Source organism: Schistocerca piceifrons, chromosome 11 (genome assembly GCF_021461385.2).
Source record: "Schistocerca piceifrons isolate TAMUIC-IGC-003096 chromosome 11, iqSchPice1.1, whole genome shotgun sequence".
Taxonomy (NCBI): domain Eukaryota; kingdom Metazoa; phylum Arthropoda; class Insecta; order Orthoptera; family Acrididae; genus Schistocerca; species Schistocerca piceifrons.
The window spans coordinates 21,490,914-21,508,881 of record NC_060148.1 but is presented as its reverse complement, the minus strand read 5'-3'; the positions used below and the strand labels follow the sequence as shown (position 1 = coordinate 21,508,881).

At 42.7% G+C, this 17,968-nt stretch overlaps 1 protein-coding gene across 1 annotated transcript in view; it reads left to right on the top strand.

The window, feature by feature from the left end:
• Positions 1 to 8,975, top strand: part of LOC124720241 (pancreas transcription factor 1 subunit alpha) — a 217,112-nt gene extending 208,137 nt beyond the window's left edge. The window contains exon 6 of the mRNA XM_047245557.1: positions 7,257 to 8,975. The gene's annotated coding sequence lies outside the window, so the exon portion shown is untranslated. The remainder of the gene's footprint in view (positions 1 to 7,256) is intronic.
• The last annotated feature ends 8,993 nt before the right edge of the window (positions 8,976 to 17,968 follow it).

Genomic DNA, 17,968 nt, shown 5'->3' with positions numbered 1-17,968 from the left:
CCAAATATAACACAGATATCGCTGCATCTGAGCTAGTTAACGAAATAACTGCTTTCAAATTTCTGACGGAGATTCGCATCTGCGCACTTTGAAGTTTATTTATTTATTTTATTTATTTATTTCTTCAAAGTATCGGTTACGAGACGCTTATCGAAACCTCGAAATAGGTTTCAGGATATTTACGACAATTTCAGAGACTACAACCTCTTTATCACCGCAGTTTCAGCTATTTAAGATGACAGAAAACTAAATATCCAGTATAGGTGTAGCAGACTGTCAGATTCTTCATCTCCTCGATACGGTACGACATAACTGCTAAATTTGACTTCAACAACATAACCAAGAAACACATACAGGATCGCTTTCTTGCGCTGCTGTAAAGTCCTCTTTTGCTCAGCAGTGCGTAGAGGTATTAAGCTGGAGCTTATGACACACACTAATGTCTGTGACGCCTTGGTGGTGTGGGAAATTAAAACTCGAAAGTCAATGCCATCAAAAGATGCAACCGTTTATGCCACATATTTTGATACTCGGAAAGTCATCAAAACCTGTATGTGAACTGAAGAGACAAAAGTCATGGTATAACGGCTCCTCTTGATGATTTGGTTTGATTTGTACTTGGCCTCGGCTAAAACTCGGCGACAGTCGGTAGAGTGTTGAGATCGTTACCAAGTTACGAAGACGACGTTACGCAAAATAACAGTGCTGAACCGAAATGTCGACGTGCGTGAGATATTTACTTCGCCAAGAATCGAAATTAATCGTTCGTAATCGGTGTTTAACTGATTAATGATGAAACATTAATGATAAAACCAATACAGTCACATCCACAACAAATTCCCTACAAGCTGGTCGTAATTTCAAGTATGTAAGAAATCGTAACAGTGGGCTTGTTACTAGAGTCAAAGGTTCTACACAAGCGCCGAGCGCTACAGTCAAATATTATCGCTGCGCGGAATTATTACTCGGGAGTTTCATGTCAATAATTTGATAGAATTTTAAATCACAAATGCACGACTTGGCACGAGAGGGTGTTTTATTGCACAATATCAGTCACTTCCTCAAATGGTTCAAATGGCTCTGAGCACTATGGGACTTAACTTCTAAGGTCATCAGTCCCGTAGAACTTAGAACTACTTAAACCTAACTAACCTAAGGACAACACACACATCGATGGCCGAGGCAGGATTCGAACCTGCGACCGTAGCGGTCAGGCGGTTCCAGACTGTAGCGCCTAGAACCGCACGGTCATAGTCACTTCCTAACCGAGCCTTGACAAGAAAACTTTCCCAGGCGTTGGGGGGATTTAAATTATATGCTTCGGACCTATCACTGAAGTTCCATAAACCACTGGCTATTATGAATGAAAATTGTCTATCAGTGTTGTTGCCTAAATCACTGTCTAAGTAATGTTTAGTTCAGTTATCTAGTTAAAAGTTCACTTTATTCTAGTAGGTAAAAGTCCTCCGTTCGAATTCCAATGCCATGATATTTGAAGTCAGAAGATCGTATTACTGCGTCATAATAGATCGCAGTTATTCAATCTCAAAAACAATCTAAGGGTGCCTACATGTACGAGCATTCAAGTATATGACCTGCTTCGGCTAACTCTCGTAACATAATGACAATGCATTGAATTATACTTAGTCATTACTCGCGATTCCCAAAGAGTACTCACACGGAGTATTCTTTGGGATCATTGGTTCTACTTTGCGAATGTTAGTTTATGCTAATTTTGCCATTTAGTATGCTTTTGATTTCAATTTTACTGAAATTTAATGTTTCTTTCGTAGATTGTTAAATTTTCAAGTCTTAAATTCCTGATTTAATTACTTGTTATTGTCCTAATAATAGTGATAAATGGAGCTTCGTTCGCTTATTCACTTTTCTGGGAATTTGGGACTTGGGGAGGGGGGGGGGGAATCTTTTGGGTATTGTGAGCTAATTTTTGATTTTTATTTCTCGTCCGAAGAAGTGGCATTACAATGGGATAGAGATATGGGCATACGCAGATAGTGTAGCGTACACAACGTATAAGAGGATAGTGCACTGGCGGAGATGTCATTCACGTGATTGGCGTGCGAAGCTTACCGATGTGATTACGGCCGCATGACAGGCTTTGAATGCGGAACCGCAGTTGGAGCTAGACGTATCGGACATTCCATTTCGCAAATCGTTAGGGAATTCAGTATTCGGAGACCCACAGAGTCAAAAGTGTGCCGAGAATACCAAATTTGAGGCGTTACCCCTCACCACGGACAACGCAGTGGCCGAAGGCCTTCACTTAACGGCCGAGAGCAGCGGCATTTGCGTAGAGCTGGCGGTGCTAACAGACTAGCAACACTGCGTGAAAAAACTACAGAAATCAATGCGGGACGTACGACAGACGTATCCGTTAGTATACTTCGACGAAATTTGACTCTAATAGGCTGTGGCAGCGGACGACCGACGCGAGTGCCTTTGCTACATCTACATCTACATCCATACTCCGCAAGCCACCTGACGGTGTGTGGCGGAGGGTACCTTGAGTACCTCTATCGGTTCTCCCTTCCATTCCAGTCTCCTATTGTTCGTGGAAACAAGAAATGTCCGTATGCCTCTGTGTGGGCTCTAATCTCTCTGATTTTATCCTCACGGTCTCTTCGCGAGATATACGTAGGAGGGAGCAATATACTGCTTGACTCCTCGGTGAAGGTGTGTTCTCGAAACTTCAACAAAAGCCCGTACCGAGCTACTGAGCGTCTCTCCTGCAGAGTCTTCCACTGGAGTTTATCTGTCATCTCCGTAACGCTTTCGCGATTACTAAATGATCCTGTAACGAAGCGCGCTGCTCTCCGTTGGATCTTCTCTATCTCTTCTATCAACCCTATCTGGTACGGATCCCACACTGCTGAGCAGTATTCAAGCAGTGGGCGAACAAGCATACTGTAACCTACTTCCTTTGTTTTCAGATTGCATTTCCTTAGGATTTTTCCAATGAATCTCAGTCTGGCATCTGCTTTACCGACGATCAACTTTATATGATCATGCCATTTTAAATGACTCCTAATGCGTACTCCCAGATAATTTAAGGAATTAACTGCTTCCAGTTGCTGACCTGCTATATTGTAGCTAAATGATAAAGGATCTTTCTTTCTATGTATTCGCAGCACATTACACTTGTCTACATTGAGATTCAATTGCCATTCCCTGCACCATGCGTCAATTCGCTGCAGATCCTCCTGCATTTCAGTACAATTTTCCATTGTTACAACCTCTCGATATACCACACCATCATCCGCAAAAGGCCTCAGTGAACTTCCGATGTTATCCACAAGGTCATTTGTGTATATTGTGAACAGCAACGGTCCTACGAGACTCCCCTGCGGCACACCTGAAATCACTCTTACTTCGGGAGAATGACATGCTGCGTTCTGTTATCTATGAACTCTTCAATCCAATCACACAACTGATCTGATAGTCCATATGCTCTCACTTTGTTCGTTAAACGACTGCGGGGAACTGTATCGAACGCCTTGCGGAAGTCGAGAAACACGGCATCTACCTGTGAACCCGTGTCTATGGCTCTCTGAGTCTCGTGGACGAATAGCGCGAGCTGGGTTTCACACAACCGTCTTTTTCGAAACCCGTGCTGATTCCTACAGAGTAGATTTCTAGTCTCCAGAAAATTCGTTATACTCGAACATAATACGTGTTCCAAAATTCTACGACTGATCGACGTTAGAGATATAGGTGTATAGTTCTGCACATCTGTTCGACGTCCCTCCTTGAAAACGGGGATGACCTGTGCCCTTTTCCAATCCTTTGGAACGCTACGCTCTTCTAGAGACCTACGGTACACCGCTGCAAGAAGGGGGGCTAACAGCAGGGCATCACCTGCAGTGGGTCTTCTCGGCTCGTGTCCGTATCGGTTGGACCCTAAACAACAGCAAAACCGTTGCGTGGTCAGATGAGTGCAGATCTCAGTTCTAAGAGCTGATGCTAGGCTTCCAGTGTGGTGCAGACCCAAATTGTGAACAAGGCATTGTACAAGTTGGTGGTGGCTGCATAATGGTTTGGGCTGTGCTTACATGGAATGGACTGGGTCCTCGGCCAGAGTGGCCGAGCAGTTCTAGGCACTTGAGACCGGAACCGCGCTGCTGCTACGGTCTCAGGTTCGAACCCTGCCTCAGGCATGCATGTGTGTGATGTCCTTAGGTTTAAGTAGTTCTAAATCTAGGGGACTGATGACCTCAGATGTTAAGTCCCATAGTGCTCAGAGTCATTCGCAGGATATGCACGATTGGGGCGCGAATTGTCGTCCATGAAGACGACTGCCTCGCCAATGTTCTGCCAATACGGTTGCACTATCGGTCGGAGGATGGCCTCCAAGTGTCGTGCAGACATTACAGCGCCTTCCGTGACCACCAGCGGCGTTCCCTGGCCCCACATAATGCCACCCCAAAACATCACGGAACCACCAAGTTGCTGCACAGTGTGTCTAACGCTTTCAGCCTGACCGACTTGCCTCCAAACACGTCTCCGACGATTGTTTCGTTGAAGCCATATGCGACACTCATCGGTGAAGAGAACGTGATGCCAATCCTGAGCGGTCCATTCATCATGTTGTTGGCCGCATCTGTACCGCGCTGCACGGTGTCGTGGTTGCAAAGGTGGACCTCGCCGTGGATGTCCGGAGTGAAGCTTCGCATCGTGCAGCCAATTGCACACAGTTTGAGTCGTAACACGACGTCCTGTCGCTGTACGAAAAGCATTGTTCAACATGGTGGCGTTGCTGTCAGGGTTCCTGCGAGCCAAAATCCGTAGGCAGCGGTCATCCACTGCAGTAGTAGCCCTTGGGCGGCCTGAGCGAGGCATGTCATCGACAGTTCCTGTCTCTCTGTATCTCCTCTGTCCGAACAACATCGCTTTAGTTCACTCCGAGACACCTGGACACTTCCCTTGTTGACAGCCCTTCCTGGCGCAGAGTAACAATGCGGACGAGATCGAACTGCGGTATTGACGGTCTAGGCACGGTTGAACTACAAACAACACGAGCCGTGCATATCCTTCCTTGTGGAATGGATGGAACTGATTGGCTGTAGGACTCCCTTGGTCTAATAGGCGATGCTCATGCGCTGTTACTTCCATCTTTGGGTGGGTTTAGTGACATCTCTGTACAGTGAAAGCGACTGTGTCTGTGATACAATATCCACAGTTAACGTCTGTTTGCAGGAGTTATGGGAACCGGGGAGTTGCAAAACTTTTTTTGAGGTGTGTGTTATTGTGCGACATTGCTTTTACACTACTGGCCATTAAAATTGCTACTCCACGAAGATGACGTGCCACAGACGCAAAATTTAACCGACAGGAAGAAGATGCTGTGATAGGCAAACGATTAGCTTTTCAGAGCATTCACACAAGGTTAGCGCTGGTGGCGACACCTACAACGTGCTGACATGACGAAAGTTTCCAACCGATTTCTCATACACAAACAGCAGTTGACCGGCGTTGGATGGTGAAACGTTGTTGTGATTCCTCGTGTGAGGAGGAGAAATGCGTGCCATCACGTTTCCGACTTTGATAAAGGTCGGATTGTAGCCTATCGCGGTTTCGGATTATTGTATCGTGACATTGCTGCTCGCCTTGGTCGAGATCCAATGACTGTTAGCAGAATATGGAATCGGTGGGTTCAGGAGGGCATACGGAACGCTGCGCTGGATCCCGACGGCCTCGTATCACTAGCAGTCGAGATGACAGGCATCTTATCCGCATGGCTGTAACGGATCGTGCAGCCATGTCTCGATCCCTGAGTCAATAGATGCCGACATTTGCAAGACTACAACCATCTTGACGCTGCATCACAAACAGGAGCGCCTGCTATGGTGTACTCGGCGACGAACCTGGGTGCACGAATGGAAAACGTCATTTTTTCGGATGAATCCAGGTTCTGTTTACAGCATCACGATGGTCACATCCATGTTTGGTGACATCGCGGTGAACGCACATTGGAAGCGTGTATTCGTCATCGCCGTACTGGCGTATCACCTGGCGTGATGGAATGGGGTGCCATTGGTTACACGTCTCGGCAGCTCTTGTTCGCGTTGACGGTCTTTGAACAGTGGACGTTACATTTCAGAAGTGTTACGACCCGTGGCTCTACCCTTCATTCGATCCCTGCAAAACCCTACATTTCAACAGGATAATGCACGACCGCATGTTGCAGGTCCTGTACGGGCCTTTCTGGATACAGAAAATGTTCGACTGCTGCCCTAGCAAGCACATTCTCCAGATCTCTCACCAACTGAAAACGTCTGGTCAATGGTGGCCGAGCAACTGGCTCGTCACAATATGCCAGTAACTATTCTTGATGAACTGTGTTATCGTGTTGAAGCTGCATGGGCAGCTGTACCTGTACACGCCATCCAAGCTCTCAGAATGAGATTTTCACTCTGCAGCGGAGTGTGTGCTGATATGAAACTTCCTGGCAGATTAAAACTGTGTGCCCGACTGAGACTCGAACTCGGGACCTTTGCCTTTCACGGGCAAGTGCTCTACCAACTGAGCTACCGAAGCACGACTCACGCCCGGTACTCACAGCTTTACTTCTGCCAGTATCTCGTCTCCTACCTTCCAAACTTTAGAGAATCTCATTCTGGAAACATCCCCCAGGCTGTGGCTAAGCCATGTCTCCGCTATATCCTTTGTTTCAGGAGTGCTAGTTCTGCAAGGTTCGCAGGAGAGCTTCTGTAAAGTTTGGAAGGTAGGAGACGAGATACCGGCAGAAGTAAAGCTGTGAGTACCGGGCGTGAGTCGTGCTTCGGTAGCTCAGTTGGTAGAGCACTTGCCCGTGGAAGGCAAAGGTCCCGAGTTCGAGTCTCAGTCGGGCACACAGTTTTAATCTGCCAGGAAGTTTCATCCAAGCTCTGTTTGACTCAATGCCCAGGCGTATCAAGGCCGTTATTACGGCCAGAGGTGGTTGTTCTGGGTACTGATTTCTCAGGATTTATGCACTCAAATTACGTGAAAATGTAACCACATGTCAGTTCTAGTATAATATATTTGTCCAAAGAATTCCCGTTTATCATCTGCATTTCTTCATGGTGTAGCAATTTTAATGGCCAGTAGTGTACATTATCTGTGCTCTACCACGTACTGACGAAATGTTCCATCAATGTTATACTACCGTTGTTTGTTAGTTTTTTATGTGCACACACCCGATTGTTAAACAAATCGATGAACATAACCTCATGGCCTTTTTTACTCTCTCTTTTCAGGTCGCGGTTTCACACATCCTCTGACTGAATTACGGAGTGAATCCTCGCGTCGCTGTGCAGTGCGGACTTGTTATGTCACAACAGGCTGGGAGATCACTGCAGAGACTGAAAGAAGTGGTCGAGTGCACACGCCATCGGCAGTGTCGTTCACGGCCGTGGATTCAGCTCACGTTAGCCCTGTGAGGGACAGTGCGCATGCTGTTTCGGTATACCGTCATAATAAATTGTTCAGCTCTCTGTGTAATGGAAGGGATGTACCAAAGGAGAAATATTACAAAGGTCTTATTGTGGCAGTGAATGGCTAGCAGCCAGTGAAGAGAGAGAAGCATCGTCTACAAACACTGAAATCTCTAGTCACACGTACCGACAAATTACCTAGGATGTTTTGCTGCGTGATCTGGCGTGTTCAGAATTCATTGTCTCCACTAGCTTGTTACTGAGCGGTCCCTAGAGTGGCTGACACAAAGAGTTTCCACATCTACATCCATATTCCATGTACCACATTATAGTGTATGATGGAGGGTACTTTTATTGCCGCTATTATTTCGCACCCTTTGCTCTTCCGTTCGCGAACGCCGCGTGGGAAGAATGATTGTCAGTAACCTTTCTGTATGTCCTTTTTATTAGTATTGAGACTTTCCCCGTGTATTTCTTAACTGTAAACTACTTTCAATACAGTCATATTCATGCATTTGTCCAAGCCAGCAACCTTATCGCAGTGGTAATACCGGTCAGATCACCGATGTTAAGCGCTATCGGGCTGGGCTAACACTTGGATGGGTGACCATCCGCTCTGCCGAACGCTGTTGGCAAGCGGGGTGCACTCAGCCCTCGTGCGGGTAACTGAGGAGCTACTTGACGGACAAGTAGCGGCTCCGGTCACGAAAACTGACAACGGCTGACCGTGTGCCCCTCCGTATCCCCATCCATTGACGCCTGTCTGTGAGGATGACACGGCGGCCGGTCGGTGCCGTTGGGCCTTCACGGTCTGTACGGACGGTGTTTAGTTTATTTTACTTGTCTGTTCAAGGGCAGGTTGTGCTGCACCCTTATTACCATCAGGTGCTTCTCTCGCATACTTTCCTACACGAGCTACATGTCGTTATGGCTGCTGCTGCCTAGCAACACGTTTAACCACGTAAATAAGAAAGAAACAGTGGCGGCCGGTGCAAACTTTTACAAGTGTGCAACAATATTATGAAAAGAAACAGAAAACAAAATCATAAAAAATTTATTACAATAAAAACTAGTACTCCAGACAAAAAATTGAAGTCTGGGACAATTCTAGTGTCCGATTCCACTCGGCGGCTTTGGGCAACGACGTCAGAGACGCCACATAGAGGCAATCTTTGAAAGCAACGGATCGTATTAGTAAACAAATGAATGTAGCACACGATAAAATTACAAACACAGTTCACGTGATTAATTACTTGGCCCCAAATTATACTGACAAGAACTAAAAGTAGCGAAAGGAAATAAGAACGGAAAAAGAGAAGTATACAAGTCTGAAATAAATTATTATCGTAATTTATGTGAGTAAGAAAAGCACAGAGAACCTTTACATCTAGTACAGTTCAGCGCATTGTGAAGCCATATTATGAATCAGGGTTAACTTTCAATACTAATTGTTAAATCTAACGGGACGAGTACACAAGTGACGAAACTAATATATTTGCAGTAGTCTTCTAAACTGTATATCTCATACATATTCAAATATACATTCATGCCTGTACAAATATATAGATACATACATACATTAATACTTGTTCCACAGGTCACAAATACATAATGGTGTGGAACATTTCAGCTTAACATTCGATTTCTTTACACAATATAATTAAATACATAAAAATATGTAGATACGTACACATGTCCATTCCTATTCCCAAGTGCATAAGATGTACTGCAACATACTTTCTTCATGCTCACTTCAACTGAACGATTATGTTGTTTACTTTAGGTGCTTTGCCCTTGAAGGTCATTTCAAAAGTCAAAACATAATGTGGAGAAAGTGCCAGTCGGCCTTGCCTTTAGCTCAGCAAGGGACGTGTCCTCACCCAGTCCATGAGCTGGTGGAAACACTCTCTCAATTACAGCTTTGAATATTATAAAAATATATTTACATTTTTGAGGCGTGAGATTAAAAAGAGTTTCAAGAAAAACAAGCAGTGGCAGGCAATGAACGTATCGGATCTAAATTTTGTTATGTGTTTCAACGTTGTATAAAGGGAACTACGTAAAGTGAAGAAAGACACTGATGGATCTTAGTCATCATGGAGACTGTCTTGTTTTCCAAGAGTGGGGGAAAAAAGAAATTTCTAATAATGTAGGTGAAAATTTGCCAAATTGTAAAAAAGTGAATCTTTGCCCTTATGTCCTGCAGAAATGGCCCAAAAGTCTCCTTTCTTACCATTAAACTTCCTTCAGCCTTTGCCATTACATCTTTTCCTGCCTTTATGTTGTCATATATGTCCACATTGTGGTAAATTGAGTAGGCCTACACTCATGCAGCTAATACCACAATTTAACATTTTTTGAAACACGTGGCCACAACCGAGAATCACTATTGAATTCTAGTCAGTCCTAGTCGAGATATTATTTTATTCTATTATATTTATTATCAAAGCCTGCCAAATCTTCAAATGAGTTGTGATCTCTGTGTAATTATTATATAGCATCTCGATGTTATTGTACGTACAGTTATTTGTTATTCATGTACAACTATTTATTAATAAATTATTCTGAAACTCAATCCTGACCTAGCAGATAATACTCTGTGTAAACTACAAAACAAATTTGTGCTGTTATGTGTCAGAGCCTCACAAATAGAGTTAATCTTCCAAATGCTATGGAGCATTTGTTAGTTTGAAAGTTCTGATGGAGCGAAACTGTGTCCTGAATTTGCTATTTAAATACAGCCACCTTCCATTCAAGCTTCGCGGCGCAGCCAGACACACAACTTAGGGGCAGACTGAAAGTTTAAGATGGAGAGACATGTCTCATTCACATTGATTGCAAGAATATTGCTAGGTAAGATTTTGGGCTGATATGTGATCCAGCGCACAATCTTAATGCACTAGGAAAATCAAAGACAAGCTTTGTATACATTGCTGTGTGCTATGAGTATTGTGTAAATACAACTCAAACAACAATATTACTGAACCATTGTTTACACCTGGTTACAAAGCTCGAAGGCAGAAGGTCACTGATGTGTTTCTGTAGATTTTCCCCTCCTCAGTCACCGCACCCTCTCAAACGACAAGTCAAGTTGATGAACAGATGTCAACTTAAATCTTCATGGCAAGAAAATATTCCTGAACATAGATCTCTTGAGATCTCATTATACAATTACAACTGCAGAAAAAATAAAAATATCAACTACTTTCTATTAGCTCATTGTCAATTTTATTTTATGCAACTCTTATTAAGAAATACACCTGACAGTTTTCAGAGATTATGAAGTACAGAATGCTCTGGTTGATAATTATCAACAATTTACTAACAAACGAGGTGACTCACCAAACGCAGATGTGCTACATCGTCCATAGGTACACTGACATAAACTACTGAGCTTAGCTGGCTTTTGCAAACAGTTCCCTGTTACAAGCTTGTAGGAATATACACACACACACACACACACACACACACACACACACACACACACACACACACACACACACACACACTGTTTTGTGGGGTTACTGGGGTGAGAAACTTTAGGCCAGGGAGATTATGGGTGTGTGGAATCACACCTCATCAGTCACCGTACCCACTCAGCCCACTGCTCAAGTCGATGAACACATGACATCAACTTAAATCTACATGGCAAGTACGAGGGCAGTTCAATAAGTAATGCAACACATTTTTTTTCTCGGCCAATTTTGGTTGAAAAAACCGGAAATTTCTTGTGGATTATTTTCAAACATTCCCGCTTCGCCTCGTATAGTTTCATTGACTTCCGACAGGTGGCAGCGCTGTAGGGAGCTGTTAAAATCGCGTCTGTAACGGATGTGCGTTGCAAACAACGGGCAGTGATCGAGTTTCTTTTGGCGGAAAACCAGGGCATCTCAGATATTCATAGGCGCTTGCAGAATGTCTACGGTGATCTGGCAGTGGACAAAAGCACGGTGAGTCGTTGGGCAAAGCGTGTGTCATCATCGCCGCAAGGTCAAGTAAGACTGTCTGATCTCCCGCGTGCGGGCCGGCCGTGCACAGCTGTGACTCCTGCAATGGCGAAGCGTGCGAACACACTCGTTCGAGATGATCGACGGATCACCATCAAACAACTCAGTGCTCAACTTGACATCTCTGTTGGTAGTGCTGTCACAATTGTTCACCAGTTGGGATATTCAAAGGTTGGTTCCCGCTGGGTCCCTCGTTGTCTAACCGAACACCATAAAGAGCAAAGGAGAACCATCTGTGCGGAATTGCTTGCTCGTCATGTGGCTGAGGGTGACAATTTCTTGTCAAAGATTGTTACAGGCGATGAAACATGGGTTCATCACTTCGAACCTGAAACAAAACGGCAATCAATGGAGTGGCGCCACACCCACTCCCCTACTGAGAAAAAGTTTAAAGCCATACCCTCAGCCGGTAAAGTCATGGTTACAGTCTTCTGGGACGCTGAAGGGGTTATTCTGTTCGATGTCCTTCCCCATGGTCAAACGATCAACTCTGAAGTGTATTGTGCTACTCTTCAGAAATTGAAGAAACGACTTCAGCGTGTTCGTAAGCACAAAAATCTGAATGAACTTCTCCTTCTTCATGACAACGCAAGACCTCACACAAGTCTTCGCACACGAGAGGAGCTCACAAAACTTCAGTGGACTGTTCTTCCTCATGCACCCTACAGCCCCGATCTCGCACCGTCGGATTTCCATATCTTTGGCCCAATGAAGAACGCACTCCGTGGGAGGCACTACGCAGATGATGAAGAAGTTATTGATGCAGTACAACGTTGGCTCCGACATCGACCAGTGGAATCGTACCGTGCAAGCATACAGGCCCTCATTACAAGGTGGCGTAAGGCCGTAGCATTGAATGGAGATTACGTTGAAAAATAGTGTTGTGTAGCTAAAAAATTGGGGAATAACCTGGTGTATTTCCATGATGAATAAAACAACCCCTGTTTCAGAAAAAAAAAGTGTTGCATTACTTATTGAACTGAGTTCGTAAATATTCCTGAACCAAGATCTACTAAGATCTTACTATGCAATTACTATTGCAGAAAAAATATACATAAATATCAACTACTTACTACTAGCACATCGAGAATTATATTTCATGCCTGCCTTATTAAGTAATACATCTACAGTTTTCAGAGATTATGATGTACAGTATGCTCTGATTGATAATTATCAATTATTTACTAACAAATGAGATGACTCACCAACTGCAGATGTGCTGCATCGTCGATAGGTACACTGACATAAACTACCGAGCTTTGCTGGCTTTTGCAAAGAGTTTCCTCGTACAAGTTTGTAGGAAAACACACACACACTAACTATTTTGTGGTTTTACTGGAGAGAGTAACTTTAGGCCAGGGAGATTATGGGCGTGTGGAATCACACCTTCTCAGTCACCGTACCCCCTCAGCCCACTAGTCAAGTCGACGAACACACGACATCAACTTAAATCTACATGGCAAGTAAATATTCCTGAACCAAGATCTCCTAAGATCTTACTATACAATTACTATTGCAGAAAAAATATACATAAATATCAACTAATTTCTATTAGCTCATCATGAATCTTATTTAATGCCCCTCTTATTAAGAAATACATCTACAGCTTTCAGAGATTATGATGTACAGTATGCTATGGTTGATAATTATCAATTTTTACCAACAAACGAGGTGACTCACCAAACGCAGATGTGCTGCATCGTCGATAGGAACACTGACATAACCTACAGAGCTTTGCTGGCTTTTGCAAAGAATTTCCTCTTACAAGCTTGTAGGAAAACACACACACACAAACAGTTTTGTGGGGTTACCGGGATGAGTAACTTTAGGCCAGGGAGATTATGGGTGTGTGGAATCACACCTTCTCAGTCACCGTACTCCCACAGCCCACTAGTCAAGTCGATGAACACATGACGTCAACTTAAATCTCCATGGCAAGTAAATATACCAGAACCAAGATCTCCTAAGATCTTACTATACAATTAATACTGCAGAAGAAATATACATAAATATCAACTACTTTCTATTAGCTCATTGTGAATTTTATTTCATGACCATCTTATTGAGAAATACACGTACAGTTTTCAGAGATTTCGATGTACAGTATGCTCTGGTTGATAATTATCAATTATTTACCAATAAATGAGGTGACTCACCAAAGGCAGATGTGCTGCATCGTCAATAGGTACACTCACATAAACTACCGATCTTTGCTGGCTTTTGCAAAGATATTCCTTTTACAAGCTTGTAGGAAAACACACACACACACACAAACACACAAACTATTTTGTAGTTTTACTGTAGAGAGTAACTTTAGGCCAGGGAGATTATGGGTGTGTGGAATCACACCTTCTCAGTCACCGTACCCCCTCAGCCCACTAGTCAAGTCGATGAACAGATGACGTCAACTTAAATCTATATTCCTGAACCTAGATCTCCTGAGATCATTTTATACAAGTACTATTACAGTAAAAATATAAATAAATATAAAGTACTTTCTATTAGTCATCATGAATCTTATTTCATGCCCTTCTTATTAACAAATGCACCTACAGTTTTCAGAGATTATGATATACAGTATGCTCTGGTTGATAATTATCAATTATTTACTATCAAACGAGGTGACTCACCAAAGGCAGATGTGCTGCATCGTCGATAGGAACACTGACATATCCTACAGAGCTTTGCTGGCTTTTGCAAAGAATTTCCTCTTACAAGCTTGTAGGAAAACACACACACACACACACACACACACACACACAGTTTTGTGGGGTTACTGGGGTGAGTAACTTTAGGCCAGGGAGATTATGGGTGTGTGGAATCACACCTCATCAGTCACCGTACCCCCTCAGCCCACTAGTCAAGTCGATGAACAGATGACGTCAACTTAAAACTATATTCCCGAACCTAGATCTCCTGAGATCATAATATATAAGTACTATTACAGTAAATATATAAATAAATATAAAGTACTTTCTATTAGCTCATCATGCATTTTATTTCATGCCCTTCTTATTAACAAATGCACCTACAGTTTTCAGAGATTATGATATACAGTATGCTCTGGTTGATAATTATCAATTATTTACTATCAAACGAGGTGACTCACCAAAGGCAGATGTGCTGCATCGTCGATAGGAACACTGACATAACCTACAGAGCTTTGCTGGCTTTTGCAAAGAATTTCCTCTTACAAGCTTAATAGGAAAACACACACACACACTTTTGTGGGGTTACTGGGGTGAGTAACTTTAGGCCAGGGAGATTATGGGTGTGTGGAATCACACCTCATCAGTCGCCGTACCCCCTCAGCCCACTAGTCAAGTCGATGAACAGATGACGTCAACTTAAATCTATATTCCTGAAACTAGATCTCCTGAGATCATATTATACAAGTACTATTACAGTAAATATATAAATAAATATAAAGTACATTCTATTAGCTCATCATGCATGTTATTTCATGCCCTTCTTATTAACAAATGCACCTACAGTTTTCAGAGATTATGATGTACAGTATGCTCTGGCTGATAATTATCAATTACTTACTATCAAACAAGGTGACTCACCAAAGGCAGATGTGCTGCATCGTCGATAGGAACACTGACATAACCTAAAGAGCTTTGCTGGCTTTTGCAAAGAATTTCCTCTTACAAGCTTGTAGGAACACACACACACACACACACACAGTTTTGTGGGGTTACTGGGGTGAGTAACTTTAGGCCAGGGAGATTATGGGTGTGTGGAATCACACCTCATCAGTCACCGTACCCCCTCAGCCCACTAGTCAAGTCGATGAACAGATGACGTCAACTTAAATCTATATTCCTGAAACTAGATCTCCTGAGATCATATTATACAAGTACTATTACAGTAAATATATAAATAAATATAAAGTACATTCTATTAGCTCATCATGCATGTTAATTCATGCCCTTCTTATTAACAAATGCACCTACAGTTTTCAGAGATTATGATGTACAGTATGCTCTGGCTGATAATTATCAATTACTTACTATCAACCAAGGTGACTCACCAAAGGCAGATGTGCTGCATCGTCGATAGGAACACATACATAACCTACAGAGCTTTGCTGGCTTTTGCAAAGAATTTCCTCTTACAAGCTTGTAGGAAAACACACACACACAGTTTTGTGGGTTAACCGGGATGAGTAACTTTAGGCCAGAGAGATTATGGGTGTGTGGAATCACACCACATCAGTCACCGTAAGCCCTCAGCCCACTAGTCAAGTCGATGAACAGATGACGTCAACTTAAATTTATATTCCTGAACCTAGATCTCCTGAGATCATATTATACAAGTACTATTACAGTAAATATATAAATAAATATAAAGTACTTTCTATTAGCTCATCATGCATTTTATTTCGTGCCCTTCTTATTAACAAATGCACCTACAGTTTTCAGAGATTATGATGTACAGTATGCTCTGGTTGATAATTATCAATTACTTAATATCAAACGAAGTGTCTCACCAAAGGCAGATGTGCTGCATCGTCGATAGGAACACATACATAACCTACAGAGCTTTGCTGGCTTTTGCAAAGAATTTCGTCTTACAAGCTTGTAGGAAAACACACACACACACACACACACACACATAGTTTTGTGAGGTTACCGGGGTGAGTAACTTTAGGCCAGGGAGATTATGGGTGTGTCGAATCCCACCTCATCAGTCACCATACCCCCTCAGCCCATAGTCAAGTCGATGAACAGATGACGGCAACTTAAATCTATATTCCTGAACCTAGATCTCCTGAGATCATATTATACAAGTACTATTACAGTAAATATATAAATAAATATAAAGTACTTTCTATTAGCTCATCATGCATTTTATTTCATGCCCTTCTTATTAACAAATACACCTACAGATTTCAGAGATTATGATGTACAGTATGCTCTGGTTGACAATTATCAATTACTTACTATCAAACGAGGTGACTCACCAAACGCAGATGCGCTGCATCGTCGATAGGAACACTGACATAACCTACAGAGCTTTGCTGGCATTTGCAAAGAATTTCCTCTTACAAGCTTATAGGATACCACACACACACACACACACACACAGTTTTGTGGGGTTACCGGGGTGAGTAACTTTAGGCCAGGGAGATTATGGGTGTGTGCAATCACACCTCATCAGTCGCCGTACCCCCTCAGCCCCCTAGTCAAGTCGATGAACAGATGATATCAACTTAAATCTATATTCCTGAACCTAGATCTCCTGAGATCATATTATACAAGTACTATTACAGTAAATATATAAATAAATATAAAGTACTTTGTATTAGCTCATCATGCATTTTATTTCGTGCCCTTCTTATTAACAAATGCACCTACAGTTTTCAGAGATTATGATGTACAGTATGCTCTGGTTGATAATTATCAGTTACTTACTGTCAAACGAGGTGACTCACCAAACGCAGATGCGCTGCATCGTCGATAGGAACACTGACATAACCTACAGAGCTTTGCTGGCATTTGCAAAGAATTTCCTCTTACAAGCTTATAGGATACCACAAACACACACACACACACACACAGCTTTGTGGGGTTACCGGGGTGAGTAACTTTAGGCCAGGGAGATTATGGGTGTGTGGAATCACACCTCATCAGTCACCGTACCCCCTCAGCCCACTAGTCAAGTCGATGAACAGATGATGTCAACTTAAATCTATATTCCTGAACCTAGATCTCCTGAGATCATATTATACAAGTACTATTACAGTAAATATATAAATAAATATAAAGTACTTTCTATTAGCTCATCATGCATTTTATTTCGTGCCCTTCTTATTAACAAATGCACCTACAGTTTTCAGAGATAATGATGTACAGTATGCTCTGGTTGATAATTATCAGTTACTTACTATCAAACGAGGTGACTCACCAAAGTCAGATGTGCTGCATCGTCGATAAGAACACTGACTTAACCTACAGAGCTTTGCTGGCATTTGCAAAGAATTTCCTCTTACAAGCTTGTAGGAAAACACACACACACACACAGTTTTGTGGGGTTACTGGGGTGCGTAACTTCTGGCCAGGGAGATTATGGGTGTGTGGAATCACACCTCATCAGTCACCGTACCCCCTCAGCCCACTAGTCAAGTCGATGAACAGATGACGTCAACTTAAATCTATATTCCTGGACCTAGATCTCCTGAGATCATATTATACAAGTACTGTTACAGTATATATATAAATCAATATAAAGTACTTTCTATTAGCTCATCATGAATTATATTTCATGCCCTTCTTATTAACAAATACACCTACAGTTTTCAGAGATTATGATGTACAGTATGCTCTGGTTGATAATTATCAATTACTTACTATCAAACGAGGTGACTCACCAGAGGCAGATGTGCTGCATCGTCGATAGGAACACTGACATAACCTACAGAGCTTTGCTGGCTTTTGCAAACAGTTTCCTCTTACAAGCTTGTAGGAGAACACACACACACACACACACAGTTTTGTGGGGTTACTGGGGTGAGTAACTTTA